The sequence below is a fragment of the Phodopus roborovskii genome, unplaced genomic scaffold (genome assembly GCF_943737965.1).
Source record: "Phodopus roborovskii unplaced genomic scaffold, PHOROB, whole genome shotgun sequence".
Taxonomy (NCBI): domain Eukaryota; kingdom Metazoa; phylum Chordata; class Mammalia; order Rodentia; family Cricetidae; genus Phodopus; species Phodopus roborovskii.
Window position 1 is genome coordinate 4,822,103 of NW_026125546.1, and position 12,248 is coordinate 4,834,350.

A 12,248-nucleotide genomic window follows, 5' to 3' on the forward strand; every position below is an offset into this window, starting at 1 on the left:
TAATTGTTATTGTTAACTTCGTGCCCTCTTATAAGCTGTGCAATAATGAATAATTGACAGAGCTGTGGAAATATGAATCACGAAGCACAGAGCAGGAAACCCCATTCTCTGAACTAATAAAGTACCAAAAGTTTTCATATTAGTAGTTAGGAACTCAACATCTTCTTCTCACTGCTAGTAGGTTTATGAATAATCTTTAGTTGTAAGCTACCTTCTGTTTCAAAACTTATTTTAACCTGTACTATGTACAGGCAAGCACAAAACTAAAAAGGCCAAGTAAGAATTAGGGCCTCAGCATCACACAAAAACATAGTGGAACCAAGAGGGGAGACAGAGAGAGAGGGAGAGAGAAAGAGAGAGGAGAGAGAGGAGAGAGAGAGAGGAGAGAGAGAGAGGAGAGAGAGAGAGGAGAGAGAGAGACAGAGAGACAGAAAGAATGTCTCAATGGTCATTACTTTCTTGGAAGAAAGTTTGATTACAGACAAAATTTAGCATTGGTGAAATCTCACCTCCAGTCTTCTACCTTTTGTGTCCAGCATCTATTAACCTCAACTAAAACCATTGTGGTGGAATCCCATTAAAAGATACTTTGTGAACATATCCTCCATGGAGGGATAACTGCCTTAATCTAGAGACAGGAGAGAAGCCCTAGTCCCTACTTCACAGGACCTGTCAGATCTGCATGACCCCAACTGGATGGCATTCCCCTACATATGGAATTGGGGTGGGGGGATGGGAGGGGAGGGTGTTTAGAGTGCATGTGAGAGGGCAGAGAGGGTAAAAAGGAGGGAAGGAGGGAGGGAGGGCTGTAGGGAGGTAGGGAGGGAGGGAGAGGGAACTGGGATCAACATGTGAAATAAATTAAATTAAAAAAAATGCTTTGACTCCAAAAATTTAAGTTGAAGGACAAGTTACTTGGGAAAAGGATTTCTATTTTTGTTTCCACAGAAAATGAAAAGATGTGGATTCCTTCCAGACTAATGTGGTTTGATCACGCCAGACCGCCTGAAACAGAGTACAAGCTGATCCTACATTCAAAACAGCTGGACAAAACAGCCCTACAGACTACAGCCAGGATATCTGAATCTTCTTCGAATCCCCCATGACAGCGCCCCTTACCAGCAGGAAGTAGTTTGGAAAGAACGACGCCCAAATTCCCAAATATTGTGTATAAGTGTTTGTTTTCATTTAATTGGACTTTGTTATATAAAATTAAATAAAAAAAAAAATGATAAGGCCAAGATGGCTACTTAGTTTCAACACAGGATCACTGAGCAAAGGAAATGAACCGGTACAGAAGGTCCTTGTTTGGGGTGTTCTCTTGCTCACTGGTTCTCAGTAACTGAGAGGACAGTGGGCTTAGGGTGAACTTCCTGCTGCTCTACTAAAAAAAGATTGGTGGATGTTGGGGAAGGAACTGTGGCGGTTTCAAGAGTTTGTGCCCTCTATTGGGCCAATCTTAATATTACAGCTCAGTGCAGGTCTTTGTGCAGTGCTATGGAAACATACTATGGTCATATATATACTCAAATATCCATATTGTCTCTTCATCTCCCATCATTCATCCATTTTGTGTCTTCAAGGACATTCATATACCCTCAAGGTGCTATGCAATTCTATTGCCTTTCTGAAGAATCTTTGCAGCTTCCTTCCTTCCATTCTTTTTTTTTTAGGATTCCTTTCCAAACTGTTTCCCATCTGACCTCTCCCTCCATGACTTGGCTGTAAGTACCACTTAACCAGATGATATTTATGGCTGGTAATTCTGTTTTTCCAGTTGCATTACTGCTAGTCCTTCAAGACCATCTTTTCTATAATTTCATATTTCCCCTACTCTTCCCCCTCCCTTAAAATGGTAGCTATTATTTATTTCAAATGTTCTTCCTTTTAACTCTATAGCATGACTTTCTTGTTATTATCTGTGTATCACTCACCATGTCCCAGGTATTATTCAGATATGGGGCATGAATGACTAAGGAGAAGACTGTGATCAAAATCAGCTTCCACTCTTTATTTTGGCCTAAGCAACTGCAACAACTGATTTTCTAGTTTCTAGAGAAAACATCACAGGAGCAGCTTTGGAGAGAAAAAAAATCAATAATTCCATTTTGAAATGAATTTTGTATCTATTGTACAGCATGGTGGCTATACTAATAACAGCATATTGTATGCTTGAAAATCACTTTGAGGTCTCTATAGTGTTCTCTCCACAAAAATGATCACATAGCAATAATGCACATATTAGTTATCTTGATTGAGTTGTTCCACAATATATAGCACTTTCAAAACTTCGTATTGCTCACAGAAAATATTTACAACCTTACTTGCTAACATCAACAAATAAAGCATTAATTGAAAAAAAAAACAAAACAAAAAGTTTTGGGCCTGTTGACTTTAAAATGTCATTGTGGGGGACCATGATATCATAGATGTATGCATAAGTCTAATACACAAGAGGATATGTGTATATTTGAGAATCTTTAAATACATGAGAATTAAAGCACTAGGCTGACTTGGAGTGGGAATGAAAGCTAAGTGGTCTGTGGAATGAACCCTGAAGTCACTTGAATGCTGCAAAGACATGAAAAAAAAAATGAACACGGAAAATAATGCGACTGGACAGAAGCAGATAGAAGACCCAAGGGGCAGTGATAAAGACAGAAGGTATTTCAGAAATTATTGCATCCAACTTCATCGTTGGGATGATAAGCCAAGGAAGAAGATTGTGAGAGCCCACCTGTGGAACTGTACTGTTTGGCACTAGAGCCCTCATCAATGAGTGACTGGCCTTTTTAGATCCCGGACAGAAGGAAGTTCAAGGAAGAAAGTATAGGTAGCATAACCAGACAATATTATGTAGCATTGTAATAAAGGAGGCAGGGAATTTAGACAGAGGCAGTAGGAGACATGAGAGGGGGATCCTGTGTACATTTGCATGGTGAATTACTGAGCTAGTAGAGATAGAATACTTAGTGAGACCTGTGAGAGGAAGACCTGTACTCTTCACTAAGCACTGTCCTTTAATAGATAAGAAAAGGTTTGGCGTGGCTAGGCATGGCTGCCTATTTATCCAAAGTCATGGTGTAGAGTGGGAGAGATGGGTCTCCATGCTGGCAGCTCAGTAGATTTTCTGGTAAAGTTAGTGGTGATGCTGGCAGAGGATATTCCCAGTTTCTTTTCTTCTCTCTCTCTCCTTGCCCATCCCCTCCTGTCTCCTCTCCTCTTTCTTCTTTATTGAGGATGAAATAAGAAGCTGGTTCAACTGCAAGTGAGAAATAGGGAAAAGGCATGGAAACTTGAGAAAAGAACAGAGTTAAATTGTGACCTGAGCAGAAAGGTGTGCTCATCTCTTCCTTGGATTCTCTTATTTGCTTTTCAAGCTTACTTTCTCCAACTGAAACCCTTTCACCCAACTTCCAGCAGAGAGTTAGCTCCTGAGATGATACTTAAAAATTTAGGGGTTCATGGGTCAAGGCTACTAATGAGGTGTTCTATAATGATAGTCTCTTTCACTTAAAAAAATATTCACAACCTCTCCTATGTTTAGTACTTTAAACTAGGAATGTATCACTTTTGCATTTGAGCCATATTTTATAAAATTATGTTTCTGCTGCTATCAGATAAGAGTCGAGTTGTGAAATACATCTCCTTAATGGATTAACTATGTTTCCAAAAAGGCTCTTTGCTGTGAGATTTTCTACCAGATGGGAAATTCTATGCTCCCCACGTTAACATTTTCCCACAATTGCAGCAAAATAAATTCATTTTGTTTAAGCAAAATGAACATATATATGTAAAACATGATATCATTGTAAATACATATGCAAATGGGAGTGGTAAAAACTTGTTGCTTATGGATTACATAACAGAAGTAAGAAAAAGATGACTTGTTAGTGACCAGAGCATGCCCAGAAAGTACTGTGTCTATCGTTTACTTTGCCAGCATGGCTCCAGGGGAAATGCTTGGTACTGTTCCAAGTTCCAGAGATGTTGCAATCTTGGAGAGAAAAATTCTTCATAAAATAGCAGTTCTGAAAGCTACTGAAGTCCTGCTTAGACTGGGGTAGTTAGGAAAGGTACCTGGGTGAGCAATTTTGTATACTAGGGAACTCTTATTTACAGAGTTAACTTTGCCAAGACTTGTTTTGACAAAATGAAGAGCTCTGGCTTTCAACTCCCATTGTTCTGGCCTTACTAGCTATCTGTTTTTGTCTGTCTGTCTGTCTGTCTGTCTGTCTGTCTGTTTGTTTTGCATATATACATCTTAATTAGAGTTATTTAGAGCTGTATGCTAGGAATGCCCTGGTAAGCATTATGCTTTATGTGTGGTTTGAATGAGAGTGGCCCCCCAAAGGCTCATACTTTTGAATACTTGGTCTCCAATTTGTAGAACTGTTAGCGAAAGATTAGGAGGTTTGTCCTTATTGGAGGAGGTATCTCATTGCAAGTGGGCTATGAGGCTTGAAAAGACATGCCATTTTGCGCTTCTTTTTATCTGTCTCATGGTTTTGTTTTAATATGTGAGCTTACAACAACTGTACTAACACTGTATCTGTGTGCCTACTGCCATGACCCTAGCCCAGTGGTCACAGGCTCTAACCCTCTGAAACTATAACCCCCAAATAAACTCTACTGTAATTTGCTTTGGTCATGATATCTTACCATAGCAATAGTAAAGTAACCAAGACACCTATTTTTCAGAAAACCATAGTATAATGGATGGGAGCTAGCTAGCATGCTTCCCCTTCTACACTAGAAGTTTCCACTCCCACTGATTTATGTATCTGTAGTGTGTGCATAGGGCGAGTCCATTTTGTATTTAGAATTCAAGCAAAATATAAATTTCCACCAAAGAAGATGCTCATGAGTAAGAAAGAGCCTTCACTGCAGCTGAGTCCAGTTTTCTGGTGCAGCTGAGTCCAGTTTTCTGGTGTTAGAGACAAGGGATGGTTGTTCTACTGTATTAACAGCCTTTTCTAAGAAAGGAAGGCTGGCTGACACAAAGGCCTCATACTCCCAAGAGCTAGTATTATACTGTGGGAGGAGAAACAGGTCAATAGCAAAATGCACATTGTGTCTGCTGTGTAGTGATTATTGCTACCAATAAAAGGATGCATAAAGCCTAAAGATACATGAGGCATCAGGGGACTAAGAGAAAGGGTGACATTTTAGAGAATTGCATGATCAGAAACCTGAAAGCAAGAAAATGCAGACTGTGCAGCTGTGCAGTAGGAAGCTTCTTCTAGAAAGTAGGCAAGTATTCGACAACAGAGCATGTAGGGATTGGTCACCAAGAGGAGGGGAGATCTGCCTGTGGGAAGCCTGCAACATGGCTTCACAGACACACCACACCAATAAACCTAGAACCATCTCCAGTCACACAGACTAATCATGAAGTTAAGAAGTCTCCTTTACCATAACTAGGCTCTTCAGGGGACCCAGAATGCTTTCTTTCACTCTTTCACATAGCATGGGGTTTCTGATGGTCTTGATCCTACTATCTCTCCAGATCTTTACTGTTGTGGTCTGTGGTTTGTCTGCCCTGTTGCATGCCACAGCTGTCACCCTTCCATCACTAGAACTGTTTCTTTTTTAATTTGCGCTTTTGGTTCTTGAGGTTGATTGGGCCTGTGTTCCTCAAGAAACTATGTGACTTGCACTGGGTCTTAGTCAGCGTTCTATTGCTGTGAAGACATAGCCATGACAAGTCTTAGAAAGTAAAGTGTTTGACTGGAGCTGGCTTACAGATCCAGAGGTTTAGTCCATTGTCTTCATAGCAGGAAGCATGGCAGCATGTAGGCCAACATGGTGCTGGAGCCTTAGCTGAGTGTTCTACATCCAGATCTTCAGGTACCAGAAGGAGAGCATCATTGGGCTTGGGCACACTTCCTCCAACAAGGCTGTACATCCTAGTCCTAATCCTTCTCAAATAATGTCACTCTCTAGTGACCAAACAGTCAAATATTTGCGCCTTTGCGGCCATTCCTGTTCCTAGTGGCTACTGCCTCAGAAAGAACTCCTGGGTTATCCAATTGGAAGACTTAACTCCTTACAGCATCATTTTTTTTATTAAAATATTTTTCTTGGCTCTTAGGAGCCACCTTAGGGTGGATAAAATCCTGAATTATATTACTTGTTTAATAAATAAATTTCAGCTCTGTGAGTGAGATTAATCTTGTCCATGGAGGTTCTTGGGACCACCAGAAGATGTATCAGAGTCCTCACACATAAAGTATGGTATTTCTGCATACAAGAGTAGAGACACCCTGATCTTGTAGGCTGGTTCATTGTGGTCAAAGTCAAGTTCTGGTGGTTGAAGCTAAGTGAGCATTCTTCATGGTTCCTCACTCAGCAAGGCTTTGTCCTATCTGGGTGCTACATTATACCAAATAGGTTTGATTCACTGGTCCCTCCTTTTATCCCAAAAAGAGAATAATCCAGGGCTGATTATTTTGATTTTGATGTCTAATCGTGGTGGGACTGACTGAATGAATTACTACAGGCTCAGTGTGGCACTGCGAGAAGAAAAGATGCTGGCATTTTGATGCTGCTAGGCTCAGACTTTGTTTAAATGATGCATTGTTCAGGCACTCATCTGATGACAATATGAGAAATGATTTTCTTTCCTTTGCCATCAGGTGGTCTGCTGCATTGGGAGCAAGTGGATGGGGGAAGGGCGTGCCCATGGGGCGAGGACGGAACTGTGAATGCACTGGTTGCTCTGAAATCAACCAAAAAAATAAAATGAAATCTGATTTTGTGTTTATTCAGCCACCGGGAATGAACACAGTGGTAACAATATCCCATTAGAGGCAGACATTTGAGTTGAACACTTTTTCCTCAGGTGAGCTCCAGATTCTCTCTGGGCTGCTCCATACCTTTGTGGCTTCCTCTGTTGGAGAGGGGACAGCTCCCCAGCAGAAAGAGAATGTTAAGGTTTCAGAAGCATCCAAGGGAGGGGGAAGAAAAATAGCCCCAGAAAAATATGGGGCTGCTGAGACCCTAAACAAACAAACAACACAGCCATGCAAAGTGAACACGTGAAATCAGGCTGTCAGCCCATTTCAAAGGGCAAACACTGCCACTTGTTTATAGACAAGATGAATATAAAATAGCATGAAGACAAACAATGTCAGTTTCAGTGGAGGCAAACTGCTGTGCAGAAAACACAGACCTCCTCAGCTCTGACTCTCAACTGCCTGTAGAAAAATGCATCTCATCTACTTTGGGAAAATAACATCATCAAAAGTCAAATTATAACGAAAGACATCTGATCTGCTTGTTTCCTGGCTTTAAGGGAAATGACTGTGGCTTTCTATTCTTTTTAGTAAACAGTGCTCTTTACTTTAAGCTGAAAGTTTTGTCCTTAACATGTCTTAATTGTGGGTAATCCCATGATATTCCTTCCTGTGCATGGATTAACTGTTATAATAGCTGGGCTGTATATGTGACTCTTTGAGTTTATAATTAAAAAGTATTGCAATAGATAATTGATAGGCTCAACTATCACTCATTTTGTGGTTGCTCAATAGCTACAATGGCTCCTGGCCACTGTGCTAAACAGTGAAAACATGGGGCATGTCCACTGTCACTGGGTCTGCTGCTAGAATAGTTTGCAATAGCACCACTATGGAGAGAAGTCTTGGTGCTGAAATGCAGGAGTATAGGGGTATTTCTAGCTAAGACTAATTTCTTTTTTTTCTTGAGTTTTACTGTGTGTGTGTGTGTGTGTGTGTGTGTGTGTGTGTGTGTGTCTGTGTGCACGTGTGCGTGTGTGGGTGGGTGGGTGTATGCTGCCTTAGACTACATGTGAAGGTGCATTTGTGGAGGTCATTATGTTTTCACCTTTTCCCTTGCTGAAGCAGTCTTAACCAAAGCTCGAGTTGATTCTATTGTACTGTAGACTCCAGGCAAACTGTGCATCAAATATCTGGGAAATCCTCCTCTCTGCCTTCCACCTCATTGTAGCATGCTGGGATTATAGGTACATACCACCACATCTGATGCTTTACTTAGGTTCCAGAGACTAAACTCAGGTCATCAGGCTTGCATGGCTAGGTCTTTTACCCAAATGATCCCTCTCCCTGCTTCATTATTTTCTTTAAAAAACAAAACAAAACCAAACAAAAAAACAATTATTAAGGCTGGAGAGAAAGCCTAGCAATTCATAGTGTTTGTTACTCTTTCAGAGGACCCAAGTATAGTTCCCAGAACCCACAGTGGGCAGCTCACAGTACCTATACCTCTAGCTTCAGATATCTTTCAATCTATCTGTCTATCTATCTATCTATCTATCTATCTATCTATCTATCTATCATCTTTCTACATATGTATACACATATTTATATCTGTATATAGATATGTCTATGGACAACCAGAAACAGATATGCATATACACACAGACACAGACACATAAGTTAATAAATAAATAAATATCTTAAAAAAATCAAGCTCTCAAAAGGGTGTGCCTCCACATGCTGACATTTTGCTGCCTTCCCTAAATCCATCCCTCCCTGTCCCTCTCTCTCATGCTCAGCTGCTCCTAGGCATCCTCCTGCCTCTGCTAAGATCCCAGACTTTGTGCTGCCACATATCACTTTTGTGGAGTTCTGGGCATCTAAATCCATTTCCTCCTACATGATCATCAGGCTCTTAACCTACCGAGCCACTTTCCCAGGGTACGACAAATTCCCTGAACAAGCCTGCCTATGGGAATAGAGTAAATAGAAATGATAGTCATGGCATGGAAAATTCTGGATCATGATGCCTTCTTCCTTTCACTTCTCCTAGCTGAAACTTTTCAGGTGACCCAAGTTAAAAAAAAAAAGTATCAAAGGTGTAGTTGGTGGGCATCATCCTTGTGACCAGCCTGGGCTTGAATTTGGCCCCTCCTTGTCCTAGTTTGTGAGCTCAGGAGCTTCTGGGACTTCATGAAAGTCAGTTTTCTAACCTGTAGTGCTCATCAGCAGTCACAGAAGGTCGGAAGGCAGGTTTGATTTTCTCATTTCTCAGATGAGGAGCTGAAGCTTGGCAAAGCAGCATGCCTGCCAGTCAGCTACCCAGCAGGCAGAGGCCAGAAGCAAGACCAAGCCCTGGCTTCTCTCGGTGTGAATTCACTCCTTCACAGTGTAATTTCCTGTTTAAATTGAAAAATTTTAACCCAAACCACCAAAGAAAAACTTAACTAGCTATCTGGATGTCACTTGTGATCTTTTATTTCCTGGACAAATATAACAAGAGCCTGTGAATATTTTTAAATGTACCGAAGAAGTTGCCACCCTTGAACCAGAAAACAGTGTCCAGTATGTCCAATCTTTTTTGATACTCCATTGTTAAATATGTTTCAGACAATCACCTCATCTGCAAGAAAACAACCAACAAACAAACAAAAACAAGTAAATAAAACTCCCTGACTTATCATGAATATTAAAAACAAAAGAAGGTTATTCAAAATTTATTTCCAGTGATGGGATTGGAAGTCAACCTGAACTTCATAAGCCAGGCACAAATGTACAAGCCTGAACTCTGTTATTTCTCACAATTTACAACCATGTGAGGACTGTTTTTTGACAGATCCTGGTTTCATGTTTTCAACGTTTAAATCATTATTCAATGTTCTTTCATGTTCATCAGAAAATCCTTGTAACTTCTCCTTCTTCTTCTTTCTGCCTGGGGATTTCTAGAGTGGTTAGTTTGGTCACACGAAGAACAAAGGGAGCCCATGAAAGAGCCTGAAAGGGGCCCTCAAGAAGAAGCCTTGGGACCAGTGCCACCACTCTGAGCAGCCTATGACTTTGGCCCAGCATTTCCCCAGCTCTCTCACTTAGCTTTCTAGATCTCGTGAAGCTGATAGATAGCTTTGGGAGCCATTTGTAAACTGCCTCACTATGACAGATGCAGCAGTTTAAAACTTGCATGTTTTGATGAGTTTTAAGACGATTTTCAGGTGATTTTTTTTTTAAGCATGATTCCTTCTTATACAGCTGTTGACTTTCAGGAACTGTGATAGCAGTTGCCATAGTGGCAGCAACCTCAGCTGTAGGTTTTAGTTAACCACGCCTGCCACTACAGTTCTATGCACGCTACCTAACTCTTAACTGTTATTGTGATATTACTGTGTTGGTGTAGGTCAGAAGCTTTGGATACACGATGTTTAATGCTTAAAATAGTTTTGCGTATGGCTGATATCACTCTCATAAGAGAGGAGAGTGGATCTCTGGAAAGCTAATGGTGACTGCACTGGGGGGATGCTTTCAGTATGCTGGGCAAGCATGAAGACCTGCATTTGGGTCCTCAGCACCAAAACCAAAACTGAACACAGCAGGGCACATCTGTAATCCCAGAGCTGGGAAAGCAGAGACGGGTACATTCTTGAGCTTGCTGGCTGGCTAGCTTTGATGAATTAGTGAGATCCTGGTTCAGTGAGAGACCTGGGCTCAAACACTAGAGGGGCGTGACCGAGGAAACCACCTGCAATTGACTTCTGGTTTCTAATGCTTGCATACTTGCAAACACATGTGTCTGTGAACTCATGTACCTACCATAACACACACACACACACACACACACACACACACACACACACATGTGCATGCACACACACACACACACACACATCATCATCATCATCATCATCACCACCACCATCACTCCTCCAAGAAAAACACCAAAGTGAACAGTTGGGGGTTGCTAAGCTGGTACATTACTGCCTTTGCAAGCACCTATTTCCAAAGCTCAGACTTCAGCATCCTGCTTTTGTGACTCACCGGCCCTGGGAATACAGCCTTCACCCCCAATCCATTTCTACCTGAACAAAATACACAGCACAAAGAGCACTTCAAAAGGCTATACAGGAAGTGCAGATGGGTGTCCAAAAATGGTTTGTTTCCTTTGTGTTCACTGACTCTGCCTTGTCGTGAATGCTTCAAAGTTATCTTAATGTCATTTCTAAAGCAATTGAGGGAGCATCCATGGAGATGGATGGCGTCGGCAGCCTGTTGCTGAATGCATATTAAGTTCTATTCATAGATTTCCTAGCAACCAGAGCCCAATGACGCACGCAGCCCATGAGCTTGTGTTGTGTTCCTGTAGAGAATTCAATCACTTGGATTTTATTATTAATATTTTTAGAAAGCCTCTCTAGATTAGCTGTTTGAAATACATTGTTATCTGAGTTACTATGGGCAGCTGGCTTTAGTGACATCTGAAGTCACGAGGACTTGCTGGTGTTCAAAAATGCCTTTGTAAGAGATTACTTCCATTGTAATACTTCTGATAGTTAAAGATTTATTTGAGAAGGAAGGAAATAAAAAAAATCACTTTAGAAGTGTGTGCTCTTGGCAAAGTTCTCTAATGAGACAAACCTAGTATATAAATGAGCACCAGTATCCAGGTGAGACAACAAGCTGCGACTTCTGGCTTATTTGTGCCAAATAAGCCAGATAAAGCCAAGAACATAAATTTAATGTGCCCTCTCCACATGGCACTGTGTAAGGGAAGATTGGAATATTTATTAAACCTCATCCGATACAAATGTTACACAGGCTTAAAGGACATCAGTGTTTGCCCAGTGCTGACAACATCAGTTGAACCAGTGCTGGCTACTTGGCGGTCTTTCTTAAGTTGTGCTTTATTGGATACTATACATACACAGGTGGTCTTGTACAGTGGTGTGTGCGTGTTCAAAGGCATGGTGGAATATGTATATACTTATAGACATATGAAAAGAGGAAGCTTTCTTCACGGTGAGTGGGAACGCTGTGCCATGGAGCCACTGTGAGAGAGAACCAGCATGGCGGTTTCTCAAAAGGCCCAAGTTAATACTCCTGTGTGATTCAGCTATACCATTGCTGGGTGTGGACCCAAAGCATTCTATGTCCTGCCTCAGAGACACGTCCTCACCCGTGTTTATTGCTGCTCTGCTTACAATATCAAGGAAACGAGTTCTGCCTAGATGTTTGTCAACAGATGAACGAATGAAAGCGTGATGCATACATATAATGGCATTTTATTCAGCGGTGAAGGAAAAATAAAAGGAGATTTGCAGGAAAATGATGGAGCTGGAAAAAAAACGACTATAAAGAAGGAAACAAGGCCAGAGTGAGAAATGCTGCGTCTTTCCTCCAATGGGGCTCTTGCTTGGCCTTTGCTTCTTAGGTGTGTGCATTCACGCAGAGTGAATGTGTGTAGAGCTGGGGAGCTAGAAAAGGGTATGGGCTGGGGCAGGAGACTTTAAGGGAGAGAAGCAG